The 19,745-nt window shown below is 41.2% G+C and overlaps 1 long non-coding RNA gene across 1 annotated transcript; it reads right to left on the bottom strand.

Annotated features, from left to right (window-relative positions):
* Window positions 1-206: 206 nt before the first annotated feature.
* Window positions 207-16,576, bottom strand: LOC117554469. Its single transcript, XR_004570280.1, has 3 exons — window positions 16,529-16,576; window positions 620-677; window positions 207-539 (listed from the first exon to the last, which is right to left on the bottom strand). It is a non-coding gene; the product is annotated as an uncharacterized LOC117554469 (long non-coding RNA).
* Window positions 16,577-19,745: the final 3,169 nt, after the last annotated feature.

The following is a 19,745-nucleotide window of genomic DNA, read 5'->3' as shown; positions in this document are numbered from 1 at the left end:
ACAGAGTTGTAGGGGGGGTGCCATATCTGGCAGGAGAAATACCTGCTCTGCTGAACATGTTATAGAGAACAGTGCAGATCTAAAATAAGGAACATTAATAGTGTGATACAGGCACAGATATAAGATCAATAATACACTTTATTTTAGGGCACCTTTCAAAGCATTCAATGTCACCTTAAAATAAAATAAAAAATAAAATATGAGTGGCATTACAATACAAACATGTGTTGAGTAGGAAACCACAGAGGAAAATTACATTCAAAGGAGCAATTAAAGCGAGTGAAGCCAGTTTGAACACATTATCTTTTAGGCTTGCTTGAAAATGTGTCTGACATATGTTATATCATTACTGTCATATAATTGCTTACTATTCGTGGTTATATCAGACACTTAAACAACAACAACTGGTTGACTCTTTTAACAGCCCTTTTCCTGAAATTGCTGCGAGTGATATTCCACTTTTCCCTCTCCATGAGACAGCAATTACAACAATTACTCAGAATTAGCCAACCTGTATAGGTCGTCAACAGCCAGGTACTCTGAAAAAGAAAGAAGAAACAACATTTAACATTGATACTTCATATAGTATAGCGAAATGTATCACATGGAAGCAGCTTACCTTAATGGTGATCGTGCACTTGCCACTCTACCACTATTTTCTGCCCACCTTCAAATTTCTGTAACATAGTGTGAATATGACTGTTAAGGTAAAAAACATCATGATACAAACAAATTACATGACAAAAACAAAATGTGTAACAGGGTTTTTGCTATAATTTAACAACTTCCTACAAATAAAAACATGTGATGCCTTACTCCCTCCCAAAATTGGTATGAATTGTATCTATTATTGCAGTGTTTCTCAAACCTTTTCATACCAATAAAAAAACACTCGCGGACCACCTAACTCCACAAATATCCAAAAACACATCGTTTTTTACAAATCGCCTGAAAATGGTACAAACAAGTGGCCACATGTGTGATGAAGGTGTTTATCTGGGCTATATCATGCAATCGAAAGTGAAACTTAAGCTCGCTCCATTGCGGAGATATTCCCGCGAGAGTGTGGAAAACTTAAATGTATTTATTTATTTCAAATATGAAATTTTACCAATATACTCACGGACCACTAGGGGGCGCTCATGGACCACCAGTGGTCCGCGGACCACACTTTGAGAAGCACTGTAATAATTATTGTGATCAAGTTCAGTTCCGATTCGTTTTTACAACAAATCAATAAATGGTGCGCTTCTACAAAAAAAAAAAACATGACTGATACATTTAAACAAACTGCTTACAGGAGATTAACTACAATATTAAAAAGTGTACATTATCTTTGGAAAATAACACAGGAATAATGAAAGTTTGAGGTGTGTGGGTTTTACATTCACAGAATTACACATATTTCTGGGGGATAAACAATTAGTGTAGTGTTAAGGGACTCTCTTTACTTCAGTAGGCTACCTGTTTGTAGCTAACTCTAATATCACGGCATAACAACTGAGAATATTAGCTTAACTGGAGTTAGCTCCAACTGAGAATATTAGCTTAACTGGAGTTAGCTCCACTGAGACTGAGAATATAGCTTAGTACGATACCGATTGCCAGCATAAAGTCATATTTATCATTTCATTTCAAACTTACCGCGACTTGACTTTTGCACCGTTTTCCACTGACAATTATTTCACACACAGTGACGTCACGAGCTACCCACAATGCAACGCGCGCCATATATATATATATAAATACGCCATTTTCCTGGAGGTGCTAATATCCTGGAGGTGCTAATATAAACAGCTAGGTAACATAGCCAGGCAGAGCGCACTAGGTTTTTTTTCTGAATTAACGACCGAAGAAATCGCTGCATGTCTTCGGATTACATCTCTGGACTTGATGGGTGGTCGTTACCAGCGTAAACTAGAGCTGTGTGGGTAGTCCGATTGCCCTTACAGACTGCCTGCAGATGTATGGAAAAACAACTCTCGAAAGTGGCCTTCGGTCGATTTTGGCAGCATCTACGTCTATCTTCTGGAAACACCAGGTGAATACCCCACTTGTCACAATAATATTATCATGCCAATGCATATATGTGGTATTTTAGAGTTGACTAGATATTGATTAAGGCAATAGACTATGATATTCTGCTTGCACCTCGTGTGAAATGGCGGATACCGGAAGTACGGTGTCGCCCTCGGCCCAAAACCCATATGTGTGTGTGAAAGACTCCTTCCAACTGACTTCGGTCTTGAGGGCGCCTTTTTTTCGCGCTTGCTTCAAGTCAGATATTGCTGGGGGATAACAAAAACGATTATCTTTACTTCACTAGGCTACCTGTTGGATTTTCAGTTTGTAGCTAACTCTAATATTACAGCATAACAACTGAGAATATTAGCTTAACTGGAGATAGCTGCAACTGAGAATATTAGCTTAACTGGAGTTAGCTCGAACTGAGAATATTAGCTTGACTGGAGTTAGCTGCAACTGAGAATGTTAGCTTAAATGACGTTAGCTCCAACTGAAAATATTAGCTTAAAGATCTGGAGTTAGCTCCAACTGAGAATATTAGCTTAAAGATCTGTAGTTAGCTCCAACTGAGAATATAGATTAAGATACCGATTGCCAGCAGAAAGTCATGTTTATCATTTCATTTAAAACTTACCGTGACTCCACTTTTGCAAAGTTTTCCACCGACAATCCTTCCAACTGACTTCGGTCTCTATGGCGCTTTTTTTTCGCGCTTGCTTCAAGTCAGATATGCTGCATTCAAAAGGCCCCGGAAATGGGATAATTCCAATTTGAAATGATGCTAATTCCCACGGATACATAACCACAAGACAGCAAGAAGATACAACTACAAATACAATAGGGCTAAAGACCCATAGTAGTATTGAAAATATTTGATTTTATTTGAACAAAAAAAGAAAATAAATCTGTATTTCTAACAAAGAACTTGAAGGCTATTCATAGGCTTTTTCCAACTTAAAATTGGGACTTCCTAGTTCCCACGAATGCAGCATAGTTTAAATATGGGATGACAAAGTTAATGTCAGAAAAACATATTAATAACTGTTTTCTTTAAGAAAGGTATTGTTATTCATTATTAATAAAAATGATAATAGTTATTTAAGACAAATTAAAACATTGTTTTATTTTGTATTTATTGGTGTTAGAATGTCAACCTCAGGATCAACAAATTGTCACAGTTTGCCTCCAAGTCCCTTCCTCCAGCCACACTCTCTCATCCCCTGCCCTCTGCTTTACGATCTGTCCCTGTCTCAAGCCCCTGCTCACCTCCCAGGCCATGAACTTTCTCCCTAGACCTGCCATACTCGAGCCATCTGATGCCCTCAGACTTTTTCACCAGACTTCATCATTCCCCTGCTCACCTTTTCTCACTTCTCTCATCAGCCACTCACTTCATGTACCGGTCAAGATCCTTTTTTCTTTGCCATTTCATTCCAGCTGCTATATATAGCTGTCTTGAGTTTTTGCTTTTGAACTTCGGTCACCCGATCCTGGACCAGAACCTACCTACCTCCCTGCATATTGTCTATCTACCCGTTACCCGTTCACCTGCCTGCTTGTTTGCCTACTTGCATCTGCCGTAAGCTAATTTACAATAAAACATTGCACTGCTTCAGTCTGCCTGTCTGACTGCATTTGTATCCCCTGCTGCCCGCACTTCCAACCCATACTTGTGGAGCAATCTAGAAGTTAGATCACACATGGCCTGTTAGCACCCAGTTTATTGTCCCAAGAAGACATTTGTCTTCTACATTCTACAATATACATTCAAAGATCAAGACCATAAAACAGTGAACTTCACAAGTCTGAACCTAATCACTCAGACACTTCACTTACACAATATAAAACATAGTAAGTCAACTGACTATAGCATATGCAAGAGCTACTGTATATTAATAAAAACAAGATTGCCATTTAGAAGCACATTAAAGCCCCCCCCAAAACAATAATGGTCACACTGACCTGGGGTCAAATATTGCGAGATTCACATTACATTATCTCTGTGTGTTTGCTCACACATATAGCACGTACCATGTTAGCCACAGTGGTTTGGGTTTGAATCCGGCCCAGGCGCTTTGCTGCATATGTCTCTCTCCACTGCGCCTGTCTAAACCAGCAATACTCCAAATAATAATTTAAAAAAAGAACACTGATTGTAACAATTCTCTTTTTAGCATCAGGGAACCTTCACAAGGATAAACTTCTGGTCCCTACAAACCCTAACCCGAGGGTCTGCAACCTACGGCTCCAGAGCCTCATGCGGCTCTTTTCCCATCTACAGCGGCTCCCTGGAGCTTTGACAATAAATAACATGGAAATTAGTAGCAGTTAGTTATTTGATATGTGTTTGAGCAGGGGACAAACATTCAAAGGGACATCTAGGTGATACAGTGACACTGAAAGTAAAAAAGAGTTTGAGTATCCGGCCTACGATGAGTGAAATACACGTCACATCCGTCTCCAGAGCGGCTCAGTGAGCTAACCCTGGATTATTGTTTCTCTTTACTTACTAAGAATAAGAAAAGTCTCAGTAAAATAAGTTTGATACTTTTGTAAGTGATCAATTTCTATTGTATTAATATTTCACAAATATGCAGAAAGTTCTGGAAAGTGTATAATTTATTGCAAACTTTCTCTTCATAAGAGTTTGTTGATTTGATTTGTTTTAACGGGTAAATACACACATGTCAAGAGTTCTCTTTATAGTCGTTCTATAATTTGATAAATGCGACAAACTTTAGTTTTTGTACATATAGTATAAAGTATAGTGTAGTATAAATATGTGTTGCGGCTCCAGACAACATTTATTTGATGGAAGTGAGGGCAGATTGGCTCTTAAGATAGTAAAGGTTGCTGACCCCTACCCTAACCCTATCTCGGATCACACGGCAGTCCAATCCACATTTTATACGCATGCAGGCCTTTTCAGGCTCACATCTAGATTAGCCTGTGCCAAAAGTGTTGCATCCTCGCCAAAAGTGTGCCGTATATTTACCAAAAGTGGCCCAGATATGTTTTAAGATAACCGGGCCACATTTGCTGCATCAGTTGTGGGCCACTTCAGGCTCATATCAAGATTTGCCGGTACCAATTGTGCGGCATCCTTACCACAAGTGGCCCACGTCTGTTTTTTTATATTTGGGCCATATTTTTCATGTCAAATGTGGGCCATTTTAGGCTCACACTCTGATTAGCCAGTGCTGACTGTGCCTTACATTTTCCAAAAGTGGTCCAAATTTGTTGTAAAGTATTTGGGCCATTTTTGCCATGTCATATGTAGGTCACTTTAGGTTCACATCCGGATTACTGTGCCACATCTTTGCCTAAACTGGCCCAGATATGTTTTAAGATAACTGGGCCACATTTGCTTCATCATATATGGGCCACTTTTGGTTTACACCCAGATTAGCCTTTGTCCATTCTGCCACATATTTGGCAAAGGTGGCCCACAGTTGTTTTGTGATATTTGGGCCATATTCACCATTTCCCATATGGGCCACTTTAGGGTGACATCCAGATTACACATTGCAGGAGCACCGCATCTTTACCAAAAAAGGCCCACATTTGCTTTGGGATATGTGGGCCATATTTGCTATTTTACAAGTGGGCCACTTTAGGCACACATCTGTTTGTTCCGGGCCAGAAGAAGGCCAGCAGTGCCGCATCATTGCCTGAAGTGGGCCACATCCGCTTGCTATCTGGGTATCCTGTCATTGTCTGTTCTGTAGGAAGGAAGAATATAACAGAGTGGGACTGCACTCAAAAACGGAAGTTGGTTCCAATACGAAGATTGTGACTATCTGAAAAGTGTCCTTAAAACGAGCCTCCTCGCAATTGTATGCACATTATGTATTCAGCCGTTTGCTGTTTAATCTGATGGGAAATATATCATTCAAAAGAGAGAGAAAAAGCTTATTGAACTAGACGAACACTCAATACAGGGGATGACGTCACGTTTGCGCGTCCCCGCGAACAGGGCTTCAATCTACGGCAAGGCTTCAATCTACGGCACAACACCGGCAATCTGCTCCCCTCTTTTCTTCAGCAAACCAGCACAGTTACTGAAGCACAGCAATTGAGAATCATCATGAGTAACAACTGCGTCCGTGATTGACCCTCATGTGGCTCTGGGTTCATAATGAGTTATGACTAGCAGAGATAAAAGCAGTATGCGAATCTTGCCTGGGGTCAGAGCACGCGTACGCGGCTCTAAACCAGCAGGTAGCATGCACACACTGCGCCCGTCTCCCCTCAGGCGACAGGAAGCGGAGAGCGGACGCTCTTGCTGCTGCGGCCGAGGAGGACGATTTATGAGGTGTGATTTGTGCCAAAGAACAGATATCTAAGCTAACTGAGCGGAGAGCTAACGTGTCAACGTGCGCCAACGCCTCCATCAATTTTGAATGGGTTGACGTACAATACAGGCGACGTCACGACGTTGTCAGACGTCACGGCGACGTATCATAGGTGCGCTCAAAGTACGCGCTCACGTGGCGGCGGCGTAGCTTTGAAAGTGCTATCTTTAGATATGCGTGTTGATAACGTGTTGATAACGTGCGTGTGCATATGCGCGTGAACGACGTGCGTGTGCATTAGCGCGTGAATGACTTACGTGTGGATAAGTGTGTGAATAACGTAGGCCTAGTCTCGCCTCCATCAGCATTGTATAGTATCTGGTACGGGGATTAATAAGAGTTGTGTCTAGCAGCTCTCTCTCGGTGTGGTGAGTAGTATTACTTTGTAAAAGGCCCTTGACAGCATTTGTTTGTTTGGTTGGCTGTATAGCGTAGAGTTGCAGTGATGGATTTCGACTTGGAGGGGTTTGTTGGTGATCCGACTCGGGGGAAGTTGGATGCATGTAGCAAACAGCAGCTTGGTCTGATCGCAGGCAAATTTGACGTTGTAGTCAATAAGCAGAACAAGAAACAAATCATTAAGGGACAGCTGTTGGCTGCGCTTATAGATCAGGAGGTATTGTCAGAGGAGGAAGTAGACGTTCCCATAGACGACGAGACAGAGGTCTCTCAGAAAGTGAGCGACCTTCAACTTCAGCTAGAGCTGCGCAAGCTGATGGTTAGAGAGAAGGAGAGTGATAACAGACTGAGAGAGGCGGAGTTACGTTTGAGGGAGCTGGAGCTGACGTTTCACTAGACTCAGCAGTTGGGGTCTGCGCAACCTCATGATGTTAACGTAGGCAAGTATACTCGGTTTATCCCAGTGTTTAACGAAAAAGACGTTGATAGCTATTTTGTCCTGTTTGAGCGTGTAGCAACAACGTTTAAATGGCCTGGGAACATGTGGACCGTTATGCTGCAGTGCGTTCTCGCGGGTAAAGCGCAGGAGGTGTATACTGCGTTATCTGAGGAGGTTAGCCGGGATTATGAACAGGTGAAAACTGCAATTCTGCGCGCTTATGAGCTGGTGCCTGAGGCATACCGTCAAAAGTTTCGTGGTTTGAAAAGACAAGATTGTCAAGCGTATGTGGAATTCGCCCGTGAGAAAGAGGTTCTGTTTGAGCGATGGTGCTCATCGACGGGGACAAAATCTCTAGAGGACCTAAAAACATTAGTGCTCATGGAAGAATTCAAAAACTGTTTGCCTTACACAGTAGCCACATACCTCAATGAGCAAAAACCGGTGAAACTGTTTGATGCTGCGGTTTTGGCTGAGGAATATGTGCTTACTCACAAGACTGTCTACAGTGAGAGGACTAGTGCACAGGCCGGGTTTGTGGACAATAATATCAGAGAAACCCCAGTCTTCACTAAAGTGCCATGGCAGTCCAGCGGGTCAGGGAAGGTTGAGGAAAAACCAGCGGAGGTGAATTGGGGAACTAGGGAACTACTTCTGCAATGAAAGAGGGCATATTGTTGCGAATTGTTTTGCTTTACGGGATGCGAAGAAAACGATAAAGCCAGTCGTTCTTATTAATACTTCTAAACCGGAACCTCCTAAGTCAGATCGTGAGGTTTTTGCTCCGTTCCTCATGCAGGGTATGGTATCTTTACTTGGGAAGAACAACAGGGTTCCAGTGACCATCTTGAGGGAACAGTTGGCAACACTGCCTCATAGGCGAGACATATACCACGTGAAGACACGTTACGCTCGTGTTGTGTTCAAGGAACCTGTCCTTGGCCAGGAAAAACAGGTACTCGCTTGTTTAATTATTTTTGCGGTCTAGATTTCTTCTTCTTTTTTGAAGTGAGAAGTTGTCCGTCAGTCGGACTGACGGACGGACTCCCCCCCCCCCCCCCCCCCCCCCCCCCCACCCCCCCCCCCCCACCCCCACCCCCAAAACGAAAACTCTTCGGTTCTCTACGAATTACACAAGTCACCCAAATCAGCGTTAAAAAAGCGGGAGGTGCCGAAAAACCTCCTATTGATTATAGCTCCGGGTCCGTATAGGTCTGGGTCCGGATCCGGACCGCGGTCCGCCTGTTGCCGACCCCTGGTATAGGGCGTACACACGGAGCCGTTGGACCCCCCAGAGCGTTGCGTATGCCGTTCTATCCACCTTGGGACCCGTTATCGTTACCGTAGTCGTTTAGTGCCGTATTCTGTCGTCCTAGTGTGGCCGAATGGTCTATACAGGCCCGCCCCTCCCTACAGGCCAATCACGCAGGCTGCATGGGGCCTCCCCTTGCGCAGGGGGCTCCGCCCAGAGGGCCTCAGCTGCTGTGCGCAGTTCTCCGCGCACCCCCCCGCGAAAGTGAGAGGTGACAAGAGGAGCAGGTCTGTAACCCGACACCGTTGCAATGAATCGACATCTGACCAATCACGGCTTTGATACGGCCACTAGTGCAGGTGAAGAGATCTCGGCGAAAAGACTTACCCCTAGTTTCCACCGGGTCCGTCTGCGGCGCGTTACGGCCGCGTTGCGGCTGCGCCGCGGCGTCCGCTGGGATCGCGGCCACTCTAGTCAATGGGTGCTATTCCACCAGGCGCGCCGCGTTACGGCTCAGAAGCGTCCCAGATGCGTCTCGCCGCTGGGCTCCGCTCGAAATAGGATTGAAGTCTATTATGGAGTCAGATTTGGGTCAATATTCTAGCACGTAAAACAAGCTACTCACGAGCGGAAAATGTGCTTTTACACACGCATAAAATGACCCTCGCGCGCAGATTAAACCCCCACGAGCGGCTCTGTGCCCGCGAGCGGCTCTGCGCTCGCTCGCGAGAGAGACAGACCTCTTGCTCGCTCGCGGGAGTGTCAGCCTCGCGGAGTCTGTCTACGCGCGCGTGAAAAGTTTCTGGCACTTTGGGGCGGAGCCACTGGACTTTGATTGACAGCTGCCAGGAAGCCCGGAGTTGCCAGGTTTGATAAATGCCTGAACTACCAAGAGCCGGAGTGACAGCTGCAAGATCAGTTGGACGAGATTGAATGGTAAATGTGTCCATAAAAAACTATTATATTCGTAAAGTGTACAGCTAATATATATATTAATTAATTTTATATAAAACAATATATTTTTGAGTGGGCTGTATCTGTCGAAAATTGCTAGCTACTGTCTGCTGTACACTCTTAGAAGGGATGTGTCAAAAATGACACAACATGTGTTGAATTTCAACACACCTACAGAGTGTGCTCAGGGACAACACGTGTTGTGTTTATTTATGTGTAAATCATTTTTACACACAAAATGTGTTACATGCCCCTAACACACAATGTGCACATTTTACACATTGTGTGTCATAAATGTGTAACCAAGATGAACACACTCATTTGTTATTTCTGCACATTTTGTGTTATATTTCTTTAACCAGAATTAACATTTGATTGTGTTATATCTGCACATTGTGTGTCAATGACGATTACTGGAAGTACCAGGTGGTGGATATGGTTTTTATTCAAAAAATCGAATGCAAGAATACATTCATTGGACATTTATTTACAAGGATTTCATTAGCACAATATGTCATTAAGAAAATAATTGTTAACATTTAAAAACATTAATATTTTTCTAATTCATCAAATGTTGACAGAATAGATAATTCATAAAATCAATTAAAGTTTCTTCAATTTGAAAAATACAAAGGTAAAATAACTAAAAACTGTAAAAAAAAATTCACTTTCACTTGATCAAAAGCTAAATTGTCCCACTCAATAAATACTCACAGTACTTGCTTATGAGTTTACACTATATACTTGATAAGCGTACTACTGCCATAGGTACAGTTTAGTGTTATCTTAAACCCTTTAAAAATGTCTATCTAGTTTTAAAATATACTTGAAAGATTTAGCTCATCTACAATTTCAGTGAAAATGTATAAGTCTGTTCATGTTTACTGCACATTACGTTTAACAGACTTTGAAGGTAAAATACATTATTGAACTTATCCTCAAACATGTTAATGCTGTTCTCTTTGAGTGCAGTCATGGCAAAAAGACCCTATACGGTAATGCCTTCTGTGCCCTGTTCTATCCCTTATGATCAGGCTATATTCAAAACAACAATTATATTGTTATAAAAAAGTAGTTCAAATAAATTGCCTCAGTTGAAGTGTCTGTGCAAAGAAGTGGTGATGTTTACTTCAAGTAATGACTCTGAAATTGAAATAAATTATGTATTTCAAGTTTATTTTTCATTACTTTGACAATAGAACTTGACCACAGTTTCTTGGGTGTATGCAGAGATGTTCACAAGTCTTTTTTTGCAAGTCCAAGTCAAGTCTCAAGTCTTTGGTCACGAGTCCAAGTCAAGTCTCAAGTCTCTAAAAAATAAAAGTCTCATGTCTCTTCTGGTTGTAATAAGCCTTCTATTGTCTGCTGCTATCCAGTCTGTTAAGAATACTGCACAGCTATATCTAAGAAATTCAAAGCATTTACTGTATTATTATCACTCCTATATCTATTAGCATACAGTATCAGTACTGATTAGTTGTTTGTTATATGATCACTTTAAACAGGCTATTGCAATGCAATATGAGGAAAAACATCACACTTTAGCTAAATGCAAACAACTTATAAGCAAAACACTTCAGAATCAGAAATCAGTATCACAAATACTTTATTAATCCCCCGCAGGGAAACTGTTAAAAGTACTTAAAAGTAAACATTTGTTCTGTGCCATTTGCAACTAAAAAACTATTGCTGCAATATTATCTGAAATATACTGAACTGGTGATATTAAAACATGACCTGTTCCAAAAGAGATATCTACCATTAACACCATTTACCAGCCAAATGCTGGTAAATCATGCAAGTGGCTGGTACTGTATGTTGCACGCACCAGCCAAAAATAACAATGGCAATCTATTGAGTGGCTGGTAACATTTCAACATTCACTAGGCTAGCCATTTGGCCAGTGGACAAAAATGTTAAAATTTGACCTCTGCAACCGTATTGTTTAATTACACTGGGTCTCTAATGACATCTTTTAAGTCTACTATAAATAAACATATTCCTCTATCCTCTCACTCAAACCCAGTGTAATGGTAACCTGATAAACCTGTAACATTAACGTTATGTGGTCAACAATAAACCTGTAACCTGCCTATAAACCGACAGATGTATTTATGTATGTAACTATGTATTTTTCTACGTTTAACGTTAGCCAGTAGATGGTGGCAGCGGAACGTAATGATTAACGTTACCGACCTTTTTTATGTCATGTCAAGAGTTGGATGTCAACGCCACTCAACGCAAACAAGTGTGACAAGCAAACATTCACTCATCTTTTCAAATATTCAGTTCAGGGTTTCCCACACATAGACTATACTTGGGCGGGCCGCCCAGGTATATTAACGGCCGCCCAAGTATATTTCGCGACCCATTTAGTTTTTTTTTTTTTTTTTTATAAATGTTTTTTTTAATGTTTTTTTTTTTTTATTCGTCCGTGACCACGACGCCATCTGCGATCGATTAACTTGTAGACAATGATCCCTCGCTCCCTTGCTCTGATCTCGCCTCCTTCTGGCCTGTTAAGTGGCCTGCCTCACACAGGGTGACTGGCTGTCCACATGATGTGGCCTGCCAACATGGCCACTGTCATACAGATCATAAATCAAAGCCCTTGATTGGTCTCTGTGAGTCATTCAAGCTCGGGATCACCTCAGCTCAGGTGAGGTAAAGGACTCTCTGAGTGTTTAGATAGTTAACTTAGTCTAAGTTCTCAGTGGGTCTCAAACGGTGTGGTCACCATTTATGTAAACACATATTTCCATTAGAGAGGGTAGTGATTGGTCTAATGGATAGTGAGGTGGGCTGAAGATCGGAAGGCTGTGAGTTCAAATCGCGCCAGGAACACCACCACTAGTGTGCCCTTGAGTAAGGCACTTAGCCCTTAGTTACTCCAGGGAGAATGTCCCTGTAATCGGTCATTAGAAGTCACTTTGGATAAAAGCGTCAGCTAAATGAAATGTAATGTGATTAGTAAAATATGCATGAATAAATAAATAAAAAGTTAACTAGGTGAAAAAAGGTAAGATACACTTTTAAAACTTGTTGAGAGAAAACTAGTCTTTGCTGCTGCCTCAAAGAGGAGCAGGGGGAGAGGAGGGAGAGGGGGGAGAGGAGGGAGACAGGAGAGGCTGATTCAGGAGCTCAGACACACTCACAACTATAAATGAACCAAAAATAAATTAACAAGTTTCAGTGTTTTTTTCATATTGGAAATGGTATGTTATTGGTTATGGCCTTGATTTTATGATTATTGAAATGTATACAGTTCTGTTAAATATAGGTGTTTCCATAGATCTAGTCTCTTTATTTTCCCCTCAAAATGCACCAGATTGATGCATTTAACTCCAAAATAAAAAATAAAATCTTACAGGGGGGGCATGCCCCTGGACCCCCCTAGAGGATTTGAGGTCGACCCCCACTAAAAATCACATGGATAGGTTCCTAAATACATTTATTTTTTTAAATAGTAGCCCATTTCCATATGTTCATGTGTGGGTAGTAGATTTAAACTATAGGGCTATCATTATGGGCCCTGCCTGTACCTGTACCTGTTCGCTCTGCCATCGCGTGAAGGGTCTGCTAACAAGCGACCAACAGAAAGGTTAATGTTGTTGCACGTCACCTCAACCCCCCCCCGCTACCACCACCCCCCAAAGTATATTTCAGATCTCAGTGTGCGAAAAAGTACACGTCCCACCGTCCGGGACGTGCTATTTACAATATCGGACAAGTAGATCATTCAATTGACTTGTCCGGCGGACAAGTGACGGTTTTCGCCCTCATTTATTGACAAATTATTGATACATTCCGTTTACAAAAGGCAGAACTCTTTCGCAAATTGTACGTGTCCGCCATTGTTCGTTTATAAATGTTAGTTTCGGTTCTGCTTGTCGATTCATAAGGAAATGCATCTCGCCGCTTTCTGTACAGTTAGACGGGGAGCGGGGGTGGGACGTGTTAGCACAGTGGCCGGGTTGGGAAGCAAAACTCGGTTCCGAGTAGGAACAAATAACAATTGTCCGGTACCGGGATTAATAAGAGTTGTGAGGACAGGAGGCGAGGCCGAGCCCCGCGGACCGCAGCTCTCTCTCTCTATGCTCCGTATCAGCTGATCGCTGCACGGTGCATCTCTCTCTCTCTCTCTCTCTCTCTCTCTCTCTATCTCTCTCTCTCTCTCTCTCTCTCTCTCTCTCTCTCTCTCTCTCTCTCTCTCTCTCTCTCTCTCTCTCTCTCTCTCTCTCTCTCTCTCTCTCTCTCTCTCTTTCTACACACAGCGGATCCGCTGCCTGTTTCTTATGTTCTTTCTCTAACACGTAATGAAGGTTATTAAGCGTTTTAGCTCCTATGTTGTTACTATTGACCACCATTTCCTTTATGAAGTGAAGCAGCCTCCCTGTCTGTGTCCTCGCGCTGTCCTCACATCCCCGGACCCCCAGACTCGGAGGAGCAGGGATGTCAGTATTGTTTATGAAGCAGGGTATAGAAAGTACATTATTGAAATGAAAATACTATTTATTTACTTTTACAAACAGTGAGCAGCTGGGCAGCTGCAGCATGTGTATTGCAGGACATGTGTAAGCGTGCAAGCGTCTTTGAGTTGTAGAAAAGCGCTAGGCCTATAGGCTATACATCTAATGTATTATTATTATTATTAGGTTATGTCCTATGTGTTGGACATGTGTGGTTGGACTCTGTCTCACAGGCAGGTTGCAGTGTAACATCAGAGGAGACTGGGCTAATTGTACATTCTCAAACTGCACCACTTAGAACTATATATATTTTTATATAATTGTATTCAATAACTGTAAGAGATTAAACAGTATGAAGTGATTTGTAAATAGGAATACAGATTTGACTTAATGTTTTCATAAATATATTTTTCTCCCAGTTTGACTTATTTTTACCCTCTCAAAGAACCGGAATCGAGAACCAAAAATAACCGGAATCGAAAAGCAGAACCGGAATCGTTAAAATCCAAACGATACCCAACCCTTTGTGTGATGCAGTAAAATCTCACCGCTCACTTACGTTAGCGGTGTCGTAAAAACCGTGGGAAAATGTAAAATACGATGACGAAGAAGAAGATTCCAGTGGCCCCAATTTTTGTCCATTCTGGACAAGTGAAAAATGTATTCGGACAAGTAAATTGCCAAACTCACTTGTCCATGGACAAGTACTCTCTAAACACTTTTTCTCACACTGGATCTGTGGGAAACACTGGCAGTTAATGGACCAGCACCAGAGGCGTTCCCATACACACAGGCGTTGGAGCTCATGAAATCCCAGAAGGATGAAGTGCTCTGACAAACAGTGCCATCTTTGCGCAAAATGATTATACCGGAATGAAAAGTCAATAAATAATGTTGTTAAAACTTTTTTTTTTTTCGCGCCCCCCCCCCCCCCCCTCCTTGCCACCACCCGCCCAAGTATATTTCATATATGTGGGAAACACTGCAGTTACAAAGCTAGTAGCAAGCTAAGTTAACATTACATAGCTGATGCTGAGCTAAACATGTTTGCTAACCGTCCATAAGTGCTTTGACAAAAAATCCATAAAAAAATGTCATCTGTGGAAGCCGTAATACTGTAAAAAGCACGACCAATTATTTTAGCCGGCCCGGTTATAATAACTGGATGGCCTACCTGCCTGTCAGCCTTCCATCGGGGCACAAACTTATATCGTGCCCTCATTGGTCGTGTGTGTTGGAGGAGGGGCTCTGTAAGGAAGTGGCAGATTTTCTCCGGTTGTGTATTTTCAAATTCTAGCGATCTCGAGCCGGTTTCTCAAAATTACCTACCCCACCTTTAATACGCCAAAAATAGAAAACACAATGATTGTTCACGAGTCCCAAAACACGAGTCCAAGTCGAGTCTGAAGTCTTTTGAGCAGGAGTCCAAGTCAAGTCTGAAGTCTCTGTGTGTGCGACTTAAGTGCGACTCGAGTCCGAGTCACAAACTCGAGTCCCCATCTCTGGGTGTATGTATATGTGTATTATTTATTTATTATAATAATAACAATAACTTTACCAAAAGAAATAATAAAGAAAAAGTACTTATTTGTTAAAAAATATAAAAAGTCCTTACCTCCACTTATGTGCCTCTCGCCCGAATGCCTTTCAACTTCAAGAAAAAGTCTGTTTTATATGTTAACCGCTTGCTTTCACTTTCTTTCCAGGTTATAGGAAATCATGTGGTTTAAAAGAAATGGCCTTTTATCAATATACAACATAATGCTCACTGACCTCATTAAAGGGATAGTGGAAATCCGCGAATTTTGGGTTTAACTTATGTATTTTTATAAAAAATAAGCATAATAAACAATTTTTTTTAATTTCATGCGCCTAGTTTCATTTTATTTTCAATTTTACTGCGCCCTCTCAATGAAACGAAATACTTCGGGAATCGTCGGGAATCTTCGGGTGATGACGAGAGCATAGGAAGACGGGCACAAACAATGGCGGACATTCAATAGCATTTGCATGTGAATAGCCGAGTATATTGCCATAAATATGATGATTGATTATCAGTACAAAATTCTACGTGACACAACGACATTGGATTAACCTTGAGATGCGTTTTTATTCCGTTGAACACAACTTTTGATCACAAATCAAAAAAGGTAAGACGTAATTATTGTAATATTTTTGGAACCGGATGTTGTTTACTTTCTCTTTTCTGGCTGATAGCTATAGGAATTCGAGGTCTTACAGTGATGACATTACATGTGTGGAATCTGTGGAGTCTCAGCTTTAAATCGTATATCTTGTTTGTGCAGTTAAGATAGTAATAAGGGCATTTCTACCGTGTGTTGTGTGTAAAAAAGCGTTAGCATTAGTTAGCATTGTTTCGCTCAATGCTAATTCAAAGGCTTGGTATTACTCTTGTGTTTTTTCTAGCTAACAATTGTTCTTATTGTCAGTTAGCGGAGTTTCTTACCTTTAAAAGGGTATGAAACATTAATAGTTTCATAAATGTTAAGAAGCCCTGAGACATGTGAGAGAAAAAAAACTGTGGGGACCTTCGGGCTTAACTGGTTAACAATGATTAATATTTGTAAAGGCTACAGGTGATCTTAAGATGCGTGAGCTATGCTTAGGGACCTACCAGTCAAGATTATTTGTACGTAGGGGTGCATCATCTGGCGCCTGGTCCTGGTCATCCTCGCCATTGCCCATGCCGTGAACCATCACCTCGGGCTCGGGCTCGAACAAATAAGGACGTAATGGTCCATCGTCTGGCTCAATATTGTCACCATCGTCGCTTACTGAACCGGATTCAGATTCAGTTCCTAAAACGACATTTTCGTAGGAAAGCCGAGAGGATGTTTCTGACTCGCTATCATCACTGGATACCTCGTACAATCCTTCTTCTTTGTCTGGTATATTTGCCCTTCCACGTTCATTCTGCATAGACGCCATGGTTTGTTATCGTATCGTCTTCCTGAGTTTTCGTCACTTCCGGTTTGGCTGAGTCGAACATTTCGTTTCTAAAAAACTTCGGGGAAGCTGCAATAAAGTGCTTCTAACATGCGTAAGGCAATTATTATATTTTTTTAATCAGGTGTGATTGTTTTGGTACGTAATTATGCTTGTATATAAGTTAAAACGAAACTATTTGAGGTTCCATTTCCACTATCCCTTTAAGTAAAGTTCATTGTTGCTTAACACATCCCTTATCTCAGGCAATTTCCCCAAATCACTAAAAACAGCAGTAATCAAGCCTCTCCTGAAAAGGAACAATTTGGACACTTCAATCATGCAGAACTACAGGCCAATTTCAAACCTCCCCTTTTTGGGAAAAATCATTGATAAAGCTGTTTTTCATCAGCTCAACACCTTCCTTGCACTGAATAACTGTTATGATACATTCCAATCTGGATTTCGGCCACATCACAGCACTGAGACTACTCTTACTAAAGTTCTGAATGACATTTACTTGAACACTGACAATGGCAAAATATCAGTCCTAATATTGCTCTGTGCTGCATTCGATACAGTTGACCACAACATTTTACTGGACAGATTGGAATACTGGGATGGACTATCTGACAAAGCCCTTCACTGGTTTGAGAGTTTTTGGTATCCAAATCTCAAAAAACACCCATGACATGTGGAGTTCCCCAAGGTTCGATTCTCGGTCCAGCTCTGTTCAATATTTACATGCTCCCACTTGCTCATATCCTGAAACAATACAACATATCCTACCATAACAATGCAGCTGACATGTAACCCTTTGCAATTACATTAATGTCATTACATTTTATGAACTTTTAAGGTTAGTCAAGTTTTTGGTGCCAAAAAGGACAGGGCCAATATCAGAACTTAGTTAGAAAAAATACTGTTGAAAACATCAGACAATGTCAGAAACCTTGGTGTAGTTATGGACTCTAATTTCAATTTCAAAAAACACATCAAAGGAATCACAAAATCAGTTTTTTTTCACCTGGAAAACATAGGCAGACTGAAAACACATATGACCACACACAACCTTGAAAAACTAGTCCATGCCTTTGTTTTTAGCAGACTTGACTACTGCAATAGTGTTTTCACAGGTCTCTGTAAAAAATCTATAGGACAACTACAACTCATCCAGAACGCTGCTGCCAGAGTCCTCACCAACACTAGGAGAATTGACCACATCACCCCAGTTCTCAAAAATCTGCACTGACTTCCTATTACACAAAGGATACACTTCAAAATCGTACTTTCAACATACAAAGCACTAAATGGATGGGACCAGAATACATACTAGAGATGCTTTACTGTTACGAGCCAGCCAGAGCTCTCAGATCAACAGGAGCAGGTTTACTCGTCGTCCCCAGAATGAGAACAACATTTGCAGAGGCGGCTTTTAGTTTTTATGCACTTGGAACAAACTGCCTACAATTCTGAGGTCCGCCCCAACACTGGGTTCTTTTAAATCAAAGTTAAAAATATTTATTTTTAAAGCAGCCTATCCTGAGATCCTCTCACCGTGCCTTATCATTGCACTTTTAGTTGCAGCTAGTATTTTATCGCTTTTATTAATTTTCTTTTTGTTGTTTGTTTTTGATTGTATGTTTGTTTTGTTTTTAATTATTATATGTTGAATGCCTATTCACTTTGAATCGCCTCTGTGTCTTAAAATGTGCTATACAAATAAACTAACCTTGAACCTTGAACCTTAGATCAGATTATACTTTATGCCTCGTGGTGCCATGTAAATGGCTGCTGCTGGGCATTATGGTGGCAGATGGTGAGCACAGCAGAGGGTCCAAGATGTGAATCTGTCTTTTTATTTACCTTTCTAACCTGCATTCCAACGGGACACTTCACAGACCTTAAAATGTAAATGTGAAATGTTCCCACCAGCTGCAGAATATTGTTTTTCAGAAAAAAAATTAGTTTTAACACACATACAAAAAAAGTGAATAGATTGTCAGATAAGTTTGATTTTCAAAACATAGGTTAAACAGCAGCTGCTAACAGCTAAAGTATTCCAGTGACTATAATGACAGCATAAGAAGATGCGGCACAAATTATTGAGCGTTTTGATCAGAGTGTCTGCTTAGCAGAAGTAAGCTTTACGAACAGGGTTAATCAGTAGTTCATGTTTGTAAAACTTTGTCATGACTGTCAGGTTTTCTGCTATCTGTTCCTGTGTGCCACATTTTATGGAGTCACTTAACTCAATAAAAAAGTCACTTGATAACATCTAACCATTAACGAATCGATTGTCCCAATGTACAGTGCCACATTTGAAGTTAATATTTACTTAGAGCCGAAGTAAAACTGTAAGACTCTCAGTCTTCAGACACATGCTCCCGACTGACTTGTCGTAAATATTCTCTCTCATACTGTTTTACAACATTTCACCTTACTAAAAGGGCAAATTATCATAAGAGTGAGGGGTGAGGTAGAACAGACAGACAGACAGACAGTTAATTAATCCCAAATTACGAAATTATTTTGTTGCACTCCCCCTCTGTGTACATACTCGGCCAATTTAGAGAAACTTGACACAAGCTCAATTTCAGGCCCTCACTATCGCCAATAATTCAATATCACTAAACAGTAAACGTTAGAAAAAGATCAGCAAACCACAATGGCTAGGAGCCTCTTAGCAAAACACATATCAAAGGAACAACAGTCTTCCAAAAAAATTACCTTGAAGAATTTAACAAAACATGATTTCTCCGAAACCGGAGGCAATGCCAAAATAGAACAACAATAGAATAAGAATTACATGTATTTCACCAAACCATCCTGTAAAGACTGCAGGTCAAACCATCCTGTAAAGACTGCAGGTCAAACCATCCTGTAAAGACTGCAGTTATCCAAAC

The sequence above is a fragment of the Gymnodraco acuticeps genome, unplaced genomic scaffold, assembly GCF_902827175.1.
Source record: "Gymnodraco acuticeps unplaced genomic scaffold, fGymAcu1.1, whole genome shotgun sequence".
Taxonomy (NCBI): domain Eukaryota; kingdom Metazoa; phylum Chordata; class Actinopteri; order Perciformes; family Bathydraconidae; genus Gymnodraco; species Gymnodraco acuticeps.
This window is presented reverse-complemented; position numbering and strand designations above follow the sequence as displayed.